Here is a 12,163-nt window from a genome sequence, read left to right on the forward strand (position 1 = left end):
TTTACCTAGCTAGCTAGCTATATGTATTAGGCTAAAGTATACTGTTAGTTAGCTAGCTAACGTTAGCTGGCTGGCTCCCTAGCTGAAGTTATTATTTGTATTCCAGAGCCGTTTGCTTTTCTAGTTAGAACCTAATGTTAGCTAGACAACATTGAACCTGGTTAGTTAGCTCCCAGCACTGTGTCATTGTTGGCTCTGTGTTCATTGTTGTTTAACTAGCTAACATTAGCTGGCTGACTCGTTAGCTAACGTTACGTGACGTGTGTACAACACCCGTTAAATATGGCCGTTGTCAGTAAACGTCGCCAAAAATGCGTAATTAAATTGTTGCCAGCAGAGCTGGTCAGGCTGTTTTCATGTTATCCATAGGTTAACAAATCAGCGGCCAGGGTGCCAAGTGTGCACTCCGAGAGTGAAACGAGATAGGTGGAGCTGAAGCTTAAGAGGGTGTGAAAGATGCTGAATGTGTGTAGACAAAGAAGAGCTTGTTACTACATACCAACACATTCAAAGTGCCATTTTCTCAAAAGTGAGTTTACAAGTTGATCAACTTTCAAAACAGAATTACTTTCCCATTGTTCCTCAAACACAGTGTATGATATACCATCTCTACTTTTATCCAATGTAAAAAACACCATTTAAAATTTTGCTACATAAGACCAAATCCAGGTGGTGAGAAACAAATATTACGAGGTAATATTGTTAGGATAGACTCAAAATAAAACAATGCCTTCCAATATGGAGAAAGTTTTCATGTTTGTTTTGTTTTAAACCTTGCAATAGGGGGAAAAGCAGAACGTTGTTTGAGAGTGATCGGCGTGTATTAGCAGGAGATTGAGAAGGTCTTCCTATTGGGAAGAAGGGAGTTCTAGTTGAAGGCAACAGATTTGGAGGCTAGTGAAAGTAACAAAGTGAATGGTAATTGGCTTTCAGATATCACTCCAATAATGCAATATTTTAGTAATTTGAAAACAGACAGACAGAGGGGTTGAGCAATGGGACTGATATTAAATTAGAGGCCGCTCACTCTTCAAGTTCTGTTCCACTGCTCTTGTGTTTAAGTCATCTGTTGTATGTGTAACCAATGTGAAATGGCTAGCTAGTTAGCGGTGGTGCGCGCTATTAGCATTTCAATTGGCGACGTCACTAGCTCTGAGACCTTGAAGTAGTTGTTCCCCTTGCTCTGCAAGGGCTGCAGCTTTTGTGGCCCGATGCCTCGTGGGTGTCAGTTGTTGATGTGTGCAGAGGGTCCCTGGTTCGAGCCACAGTGAACTCAAACAGGCTGTGACAGAGGTATGAATATTTGAATAAGACACGGTTTTGACAATTTATTTCTGACTGGGTAGCACCAGTGATTTAAGTAAGCAATGTCATCTAAAACAATAATTTGTTTCCATTGCGTGGAACTGTGTCCAGAATGAAGTAGACCCAAGTAAATGTTTTAAGTACTGAATATTGATCTGCTAATCCAGCACCAACTTTTTGAAGGTCCTAGCAGATTTGTTAAACTATATGTTTCATATCTTGACTAGTTTATGTCCCAAGGACAGTTTGTACAGAATTCTATTTCAATGTAACAGGTCAAACTGTATATGACTGATTGAATGTCCACTACCAAGTTATTTTTTATATGAATCAATGATTCTGTATCTCTCCCTTTGAAAGGCTTCCTAAGGCAAGTGCCTTATTATAGCAGTTAAAGGTAACTGGATCCAGCTGTCAAGGGAGCTCCCAAATTAGGTAAAGCCTGGCCATTTTGTTTGTCTTTATCCTACGATATTTACTACACATATGCCAGCACCCTGTGTTCGCTGTATGTCTGTTGCCAGTTCGCCTTGTCTTGTCAGGTCTTACCAGCGTTCTTTCCCGCCTTCCTGTTTCTCTAGTTCTGTTTCCTAGTTTTTCCTGGTTCTGACCATTTTGCCTGCCCTGACCCCGAGCCTGCCTGCCGTCCTGTACCTGCTTGACTCTGACCTGATCACGAACCTCTGCCTGCCCTTGACCTTCCATTTGCCTGCCTCGTGTTTCTCATAAATCATCTGAGAACTGTACTATCCGCATCTGGGTCATATCCTGAGCTGTGATAGTACGAACTGGTCATGACTGACCCAGCAGACCTGAACCAGCTCTGCAACGCTGTCTCCTCCCAGGGAGCCACCATTGGAAGACACAAGGAGTTACTTCCAGACCTTGGCGGAACACCAGGACCGTGCCTTCAACACATTGCTGAAGCAATTCTGCAGATTGTCTGTGAGGCAGCCCGCCAATACAGGAATCCCCAGATTGTCAATTACCCAGCTACTAGCTGCGTTTATCCCCAATTTACCCCAGCTTCCCAAGAACCCAGCTTAAATCCTCCTGGGAGCTATGCTAGAGATACCGGATCCTGCTGGGTGTTTCTCTCCCAGTGTTCTCTCATCTTTGAGCTGCAGCCCTCTTCATTTCCCTCGGATTGCTTGAGGATAGTGTATGTGATAATGCTGATGTCCGGGAGGGCTCTTGCCTGGGCTACGGCGTGTGGGAGCAACAATCCACCATTTGCCTCAGATTGGGGGAGTTGGTGACGGAGGTACAGAAAGTGTTTCGATTCTCCGTTGTCCAGGAGAGAGGCGGCTCTAACTACGTCAGGATTCCCATAGTGTGGCATACTATGCGATGGATTTTCGCAAGTTGGTGGCTGAGAGTTCCTGAAACCCGGAAGCCTTGTTCGACATGTTCCTTCACGGGTTGTCAGAGTTTACTAAAGACATGCCCACAGCCCGGGAGCTGCCCCTGGACCTCGTCTCCCTCATTGTCTTGACCATCTGGTTCGATGGGCGGCTACGGAAATGGAGGAGAGAGAAGCAGTCTGTTCCCTGTGGACGGTGCTCATCCTCAATTTTCACCTCTGAGGAATCGCCAAAGCCAACATTTCCGAGTGGATCCCATGTCGGCCAAAGTTTCTAGGAAGTCACCGAGTGCTGTCGAGTCGTCTCTTCCGGAGCCCATGCAACTGGGCAGGGATAGATGGTCTCCTGCTGAGCGCTTATGCAGAGTTGTCTGTATTGTGAAGCTACGGGAATTTTTTTTTTATCTACCTGCCCATTAAAGAACGAGTTTTCCATATTCCATTGCTCGTACCCCTCTCCGTGCTACCGTGTTGTGGGGTGACCGGTCCAAATCTCTCTGGGTGCTCACAGACTCTGGGGCCGACAAGAGCTTTATGGACGCTACCCTGGTGTCAGAGCTGGGAATCCCCACACAACCCCTCCCCATTCCCATGAATGTCAGAGCGTTGGATGGGCGCTCTATTGGCAGAGTCACCCACACCACATGTTCCATTAACCTGAGAGTGTTGGGTAATCACAGTGAGTTTATGTAGTTCGTACCCCTCATGCACCTGTGGTTTTGGGGTTTTCCTGGCTCCAGAGGCACAATCCCCTGATCGACTGGGCTACTGGTTCTATTCTGGGTTGGAGCTCGTTTTGCATTGGGCATTTGCCTGAAGTCGGCGCTGCCTGCCCCTGGACGTCTTCCAGCGGGCTTGGGAAAAGCCAGACATCTCTGCCATTCCCGTGTCATTACAAAAAGTGCTAATTCACTGACGAATCGCTGTTTTGTCTCACCAGGAGTGATGATCAGATTCGCGTCTATCGTTGAAGAAATTAGCATTACACCGAGGTCTGTATTCTGGAGCGGGATCCATTTGGAGGTGGAGGGTCCGTCATGGTCTGGGGTGGTGTGTCACAGCATCGTCGGACTGAGCTTGTTGTCATTGCAGGGAATCTCAAAGCTGTGCGTTAACAGTGAAGACATCCTCCTCCCTCATGTGGTACCCTTCCTGCAGGCTCATCCTGACCTGACCCTCCAGCATGACAATGCCACCAGCCATACTGCTCGTTCTGTGAGTGATTTCCTACAAGACAGGAATGTCAGTGTTCTGCCATGGCCAGCAAAGAGCCTGGATCGGAGGGTGAGGGATAGGGCCATTCCCCCCAGAAATGTCTGGGAACTTGCAGGTGCCTTGGTGGAAGAGTGGGTTAACATCTCACAGCAAGAACTGGAAAATCTGGTGCAGTCCATAAGGAGGACATGCACTGCAGTACTTAATGCAGCTGGTGGCCACACCAGATATTGACTGTTACTTTTGATTTTGACCCCCCCCCCCCCCCTTTGTTCAGGGACACATTATTCCATTTCTGTTAGTCACATGTTTGTGGATCTTGTTCAGTTTATGTCTCAGTTGTTGAATCTTATTATGTTCATACAAATATTTACACATGTTAAGTTTGCTGAAAATAAACGCAGTTGACAGTGAGAAGACGTTTAGCTTGGGCTAAACTTGCCCCAATCTCGTTCTTATCAAGGTTGGTGTGAACTTAGAACTTGTTTTCTCTCTTCCCTGTGTAAGTCAATATACACGTGCTCAAATTCGGGAGATCTCTAGAGAAAATTGCCAATGCTAAAACAATTTCGTAAATTGGCTCTGCAAAACAGAGTGGCTCTTGACTATCTTTTGACAGGTCAAGGGTGCACTTGTGCAATCATTGGCAGTGAATGTTGTACTTTTTTCCCAGATCACTCTTCTAATATGACTGATCTCACAAAATACATTGCCACTGTTGCTAAGGTTAATTTCCCATAACCAGAGTTTTCACGATTCAGGGGGCAGGCAAACGACAGGTCAAGGGCAGGCAGAGGTCGGTAATCCAGGGCAGTGTCAAAATGTACAGAATGGCAGGCAGGCAGGCTCAGGGCAGGCATAATGATCAAAACCAGGATAACTAGAAAACAGGGGCTGAAGAAAACAGGAATATGAAAAACACGCTGGTAGGCTGGACGAGACAAGACGAACTGGCAACAGACAAACAGAGAACACAGGTATAAATGCACAAGGGATAATGGGGAAGATGGGCAACACCTGGAGGGGGTGGAGACAAGCACAAAGACCGGTGAAACAGATCAGGGTGTGACAAGATCAGGGTGGACGCCTGGAACTTGGTTGGAATCAGTGTTTGGAAATTGAGGATCCCAAATTGACAAACTCGGCTGCAGCATGTTGTTTTTTCTTAGTTTGTCTAAATTGTGATATTTAACATGCTGTGTATGAGTGTGTTTTTTTTTTTTAATCACTCCCGTTAATAGAAGCATAACCTTTATTATGATGATAGTATTACCATACTAAGTAGATTGTATAACCTAGAATGAAGGGTTTGAAATGTGAATTTTTTTCTGTTACTTTAATACAAGTGTAGAATTTTTTTATATAGAAGCTAAAATCTAAATGCTTACATTAAAATGTAGTGATTATTCTCACACAAGTGATACGAGGACGGAATGTGATGGAACATTTTACGTTGGTACTTTTCTATTTATACATTTCTGTGTTCTGTTTGTGCTTTTCTAATAACCTTTTTCTGTGTTCATACAAGTGACTGATTGAACGAATCCTCACGATCAGTATCTGCAATTTGGCTGTACACCCAGATCCTTGTTTTGAGAACGAAAGATCTCAGCTTAGAGAGAATAAGCCTAGTGAGGTATTGGTCTAGCACATGCATGACCCAGTATTGGTCAGTCACATGAATGAAGCAGACCTTAATGATGAAATAATTATTAATGAATAAGCTAAATCATTAAAATATAACTTGTCTGTATACAAGAGATCTAATGGGATTGCCCCGAGAGAGAGCTCCTGACAGACGTTCACCACGGTGCATCAAGTTTGTCGGAATCTCTCCAGTTAACTGATAATAAACAATGATTCATTTATGACTGACTTTGAGTGTCACATGTGTAAGAATTTCCACAACACCACATCTGTGCTGGCAGTCTCCCCCTTGGTGTTATCCTGACTCAGGATAAGACCAAGGGAGGATGCCTTTGCAGGGAGAGGTCAGGCTGGTCCTCGCCTCATCATTACAGATGACTGCAAGGCAGAGAGGAGAGCATTAGGGAGGGCATTTCCAGGGGCCAAACTTCTCTTTTGTTCCTTCCACCTACTCCAGGCAGTGTGGAGGTGGCTGTGAAGTAAGGAGAGTGGAATAAACCTGGGAGACAGGCAGACCCTCTTTGCAGTCGTCATTTACATCATGTATGCCAGGGAAAAGATGGTTGAAACCCTCTATCAGTAAGCAAAACAAAACCCAGTAGAAGCCAGGTTAGTGTAGTATAACACCATAATGAGGTGCAATCTATTAACTTATCCTTTATTCTCAGTAACTTTTTTGTGATAAAACCAGGACTTTGTCACGAATCCCACCAAAGAAGGTGCCTCTTCCTGTTCGGCTGGCGCCGTGTTTAGGTTGTGATTGTGGACTATTTAAACTCAGTAAGCCCGCCGGCTTTTGTGCGGGCTTGTTTATCTGTTCGTTTTGTGGATGTGATATTTTCTGTATTTCTCCGGACTGTTTGTGTCCTGTTTTTGGGCCTGTCATTGTATGCGCCTGGTGTTTTGGCGTGACCTACTTTTCTCCGAAATAAATACAGTCTTCCTTTACCCTCTGCTCTCTGCGCCTGACTCCGCACCCACTACTCCTAGAAGTCGTAACAGACTTGTTGATCAGTTTTAGTCCTTTCTAAATAAAATTTGCCATGACTGCTGGGAAACATTACAGCACTCATGTTTTCTGACCCAGGAGAGCAACGTCAACCCATCTGACATCGAGCAGGTAACATAGTGATAAATACAGGTTAGTAATAGTACAAAAATCCATCGTGTTTTTTTATTTGTTGTATTTTATAGCTTGCATTATAAGTTGTCTATCCTCTCTCTCCTAATGTCTGTCAGGTGGGGGTGAAGCAGTTCAGGGCACCACACCAGGCTAGACCTATACTGTGGACATGGACATTTTTTCAAATCTTCCTCTGTCCGCAAAACACCAATTTCAACGTCAACAGTGAAGAGGCGACTCCGGGATGTTGGCTAGGTGTTTTGCGGGTACTATATAATGAAGCTGCCAGTTGAGGACTTGTGAGGCGTCTGTTTCTCAAACTAGACACTCTAATGTACTTGTCCTCTTGCTCAGTTGTGCACTGGAGCCTCCCACATCTTTATATTCTGGTTAGAGCCAGTTTGCTCTGTTCTGTTAAGGGAGTAGTACACAGCTTGTACAAGATCTTCAGTTTCTTGGCAATTTCTCACATGGAATAGCCTTCATTTCTCAGAACAAGAATAGACTGACACGTTTCAGAAGAAAGTTCTATGTTTCTGGCCATTTTGAGCCTGTAATCGAAACCACAAATGCTGATGCTCCAGATACTCAACTAGTCTAAAGAAGGCCAATTTTATTGCTTCTTTAATCAGAACAACAGTTTTCAGCTGTGCTAACATAATTGCAAAGGGGTTTTCTAATGATCAATTAGCCTTTTAAAATGATCAACTAACACAACGTGCCATTGGAACACAGGAGTGATGGTTGCTGATAATGGGCCTCTGTACGCCTATGTAGATATTCCATTTTTTTTATCAGCCGTTTCCAGCTACAATAGTCGTTTACAACATTAACAATGTCTACACTGTATTTCTGATCATTTTGATGTCATTTTAATGGACCAAAAAAAGTTGCTTTTCCTTAAAGAACAAGGACATTTCTAAGTGACCCCAAACGTTTGGACGGTAGTGTATATTATGTCTTTAACAGTTACAGTTCAGTAGACACAAAGACTTCAACAAGAGGACCTTGCAAACGATTTATTAAAATATACAGTACATCGTATTAAAAGACATATCTAGATTCTAGACTAACAATCTTTTGTTCATGTCTAGACTAACAATGATGTTACTGCACTCATTTGACAGACATAACCACTGGCTTGGAGAGGAAAGATGCAACATTCAGTGCTCCTGACCACCCGCATCTCGCTGCCAAGCAACTCAGAAGGGGGTGAGGAAATAAGGTGAGATCTTCCATTTGCTATTTTCAAATAAAATGTTATTTGTCACGAATACAACAGGTGTGGAACTTACAGTGAAATGCTTACTTACAAGCCCTTAACCAACAACGCAGTTTTAAGAAAATACCTTAAAAAAGTAAGAAATGAAAGTAACAAATAATTAAAGAGCAGCAGTAAAATAACAATAGTTAGGCTATATGCAGGGGGTACCGGTACAGAGTCAATGTGATGGGGCACCGGTTGGTCGAGGTCATATGTACATGTAGGTAGAGTTATTAAAGGCGCTCCGGTACCGCTTGCCGTGCAGGAGGCAGCAGAGAGAACAGTCTATGACTAGGGTGGCTGGAGTCTTTGACAATTTTTAGGGCCTTCCTCTGACACCGCCTGGTATAGAGGTCCTGGATGGCAGAAAACTTGGCCCCGGTGATGTACTGGGCTGTACGCACTACCCTCTGAAGTGCTTTGGGGTCGGAGGACATGCAGTTGCCATACCAGGCAGTGATGCAACCCATCAGGATGCTCTCGATGGTGCAGCTGTAGAACCTTTTGAGGATATGAGAACCCATGCCAAATCTTTTCAGTCTCCTGAGGGGGAAAAGGTTTTGTTGTGTCCTCTTCACGATGGTCTTGGTGTACTTGGACCATGTTAGTTTGTTGGGGATGTGGGCGACAAGGAACTTGAAGCTCTCAACCTGCTCCACTACAACCCGTTGATGAGAATGGGGGCGTGCTCAGTCCAAAATCCAGTTGCAGAGGGAGGTGTTTCCTCCCAGGGTCCTTAGCTTAGAGATGAGCTTTGAGGGCACTATGGTGTTTAACACTGAGCTGTAGTCAATGAATAGCATTCTCACATAGGTGTTCCTCTTGTCCAGGTGGGAAAGGGCAGTGTGGAGTGCAGTAGAGATTGCATCATCTATGGATCTGTTGGGGCGGTATGCAAATTGGAGTGGGTCTAGGGTTTCTGGGATAAGGCTACAGACGTGAGGGCTATGGGTCGGTAGTCATTTAGGCAGGTTACCTTAGTGTTCTTGGGCACAGGGACTATGGTGGTCTGCTTGAAACATGCTGATATTACAGACTCAGACAGGGAGAGGTTGAAATTGTCAGTGAAGACACTTGCCAGTTGTTCAGCTCATGCTCGGGGTACACATCCTAGTAATCCATCTAGCCCTGCGGCCTTGTGAATGTTGACCTGTTTAAAGGTCCTACTCACATCGGCTGTGGAGAGCGTGATCACACAGTCGTCCGGAGCAGCTGATGTAATAAAACCAACGATTTATAGAGTAGTCCTCCATCAGCCCTGTCTGCATCCTCAGCTGCATGTTGTCCAGTCTCTCCAGCCTGTCATTGACACCATGGGGACAGCTTCTATTGACTGCCTGGTGGACATATGACAATCCGCCAGTGTCCTTCAGACAGAGAATAAACCAGAGCTTCTCCATAAAGGCTCTCCATACCCGTGATATGAATTGGGGCCCAAGGTTGGAGACGATGTCCTCTGGAAGGCCATAATGCTGGAAGACCTGCTGGAACAGTGCATCAGTGACCTGGAGAGCAGGAGGGAGCTCAGTCAATGGGGGAGGGGGCTTGGTTTGAGTACATACGGAACAGGAGTTGACGTAGGTGGCTAACATCCTGTGCCAAGGTAGGCCACCAATACTTCTTGGAGATTGTGGAGTGCGGGAAATACCTGGATATCCAGCGACGACAGCTGTGTGCGCCCAGGTCAGCAGCCAATCCCTTATCCCCGTGGGAACATAGATGCGCTCATTGCGGACTCCCTCTCTAGAGTCTGGCGGATGTCCACATCTATATCTCAGACCACAGGGACTACGACTCGAGAGGAAGGGATTATAGGTGCATTCTGGACAGGACCCTCTCCCGAATGGTAGAGACGGGACATCGGCTTTGATGTTCTTAGAACCAGGGCGATAGGTCAGCGTGAAGTCAAATCTTGAAAAGAACAGGGCCCACCTTGCTTTGTGCTGATTCAGCCTCCTTGCTCTCCGTATGTACTCCAGGTTTCGATGGTCGGTGAGGATGACGAATGGGTCCTTGGCGCCCTCCAGCCAGTGTCTCCACTCCTCTAATGCCAACTCTCGATCATCAATGTTGTAATTCCTCTCTGCAGGGGACAGTTTCTTACAGATACACACACGGATACAATTTCTGTGGATTACCATGTCGTTGAGACAGAACTGCCCCCATGAGCAATGTGATCCTCCAAATGGTAGCCGAGTATACCAGGATGTCGTCGATACACACGACCACCTGGCATCCAAGCATGTCCCGGAACACTTTGTTGATGAATGCCTGGAAAACTAAAGGAGGATTGGCTAAGCCAAATGGCATCACCAAGTACTCGTAGTGACCAGACATTGCGCTACAACGCTGTTTTCCATTCATCCCCTCCCTGATGCGGATGAGTTTGTAAGCACTCCGCAGGTCCAACTTGGTAAAAAAAACGAGCCCTCGATCATTCATGGCCACGAAGAAGAAACCTGTCGACGCAGGAGAAGTGGACGTGCGGGTGAAACCTTGTTGGAGCTCCTTATGGATGTACTCCTCCATGACCTGAGTTTCAGCCACCAACAGAGGGTCGATGCGTCTGCGCGGGGGTGCAGAGCCTGCAAGCAGGTAGATGGCACAGTCCCAGGGGCAAAGAGGAAGGAGACAGGTGGCGGGTTTTGGAAAATACCTCCTGCACGTTCTGGTATATCGCCGGGATGTTGGGCTGAAGGGCAACTACAGGGCTCTCAACCGACGTGGAACCACAGGGGACGGGGAAGCAGGTACTCCAGCATTCGGGGGCCCAGTCTGATTCTCATCCTCGACCATGAGATGGTGGGGTAGTGGTGTTGAAGCAAAGGGAGACCGAGGATGATCTTGTGAGCTGGTGTACTGGTGATGCAGGAGATGTTCTCCTGATGGATGGCCTCCACTGTGAGGTTGAGTGGTTTGGTGATGTGTGTGATGGTCCCGGAACCTAATGGCCGATTATCGAGGGTTTGAACAGGGAAAAGAGAGGAGAGCTGGTATGAGGTGATGTTGAGAAAGGAGACAAGGGTCTGGTCAATTAAGTTCCCTGCTGCACCGGAATCCACTAATTCTGTACAAACAGTACATAAGGGATAGTCAACTAGTGCGATGGACACCAAAAAGGGTTTGGCAGAAAGTGATGAAGAGGGGATACTCACACCTGCCCCAGGAGGTGGAAGATTACGTGACCGTCCCTCTGCTCTCATGGATCCCAAGTTGGTACGTACCGACATCGCTGGAGCTGGTGCCCTCCTTGACCACAATAGAGACAGAGCCCCAGCTGTCTCTGTCTGCGTCGCTCCGCAGCGGGGAGGCATGTGACCCCTACCACCATGGGTTCAGGCTCTGATCAAAGTGTTCACTGAGGGAGGGAGAGAAGTGATGAGTGCCGACGCTCCCGAAGAAGGCTATCCAGAAAGATGGCCATCGCGATGAGTGCATCCAAGGAGGGGTTGTCGTCTTGACAGACCAGTTCCATCTGAACCTCCTCTCGCAGTCCCCTTATGAATAGCGTACAAAGGGCCGACTCATTCAATCTGCTGGATGCTGCTACTGTCGGGAAGCTGAGTGTGTACTCGGCAGCCATCTGGTCCTCCTGACGTAGTTGAAGTAGCCGATCACCCCCCTCTCTGCCCTCCAGTGGATGATGGAGATACCACTGAACCGAGCCATGAACCACTCATACGAATCCAGCTCCTCCTCTTGCAGACGGCCGTGGCCCATTCCAACACCCGTTCATTCAGCAGAGAAATAACCATGGCAACCTTGGACCTCTCAGTGGTAGGAGCTCCCATCTGGTGCGCAAAGTAGAGGGAGCACTGTAGTAGGAAGCCATGGCATTTAGATGGGGTGCCGTCATATTTATCTGGGAGAGGGTCTCCCGAATGGCACAGTGGTCTGTGGCAATGTATTGCAGTGCTAGCTGTGGCACTTTTTATTGATTTATTTGTATTTCACCTTTATTTAACCTCACTGGGATATGTGGGACGCTAGCAGTGAAAATGCAGAGCGCCAAATTCAAATAAATTACTATACAAAGCAAACTTTCATGAAATCACACATGCAAGATAGCAAATTAAAGCTACACTTGTTGTGAATCCAGCCAACATGTCAGATTTCAAAAAGGCTTTCCGGCGAAAGAAAACGATGCTATTATCTAAGGATAGCACCTCCGTAAACAAAAGAGAGAAAGCATATTTCAACCCTGCAGGCGCGACACAAAACGCAGAAATAAAAATATAATTCATGC

This window comes from Oncorhynchus mykiss, chromosome 16 (genome assembly GCF_013265735.2).
Source record: "Oncorhynchus mykiss isolate Arlee chromosome 16, USDA_OmykA_1.1, whole genome shotgun sequence".
NCBI lineage: Eukaryota > Metazoa > Chordata > Actinopteri > Salmoniformes > Salmonidae > Oncorhynchus > Oncorhynchus mykiss.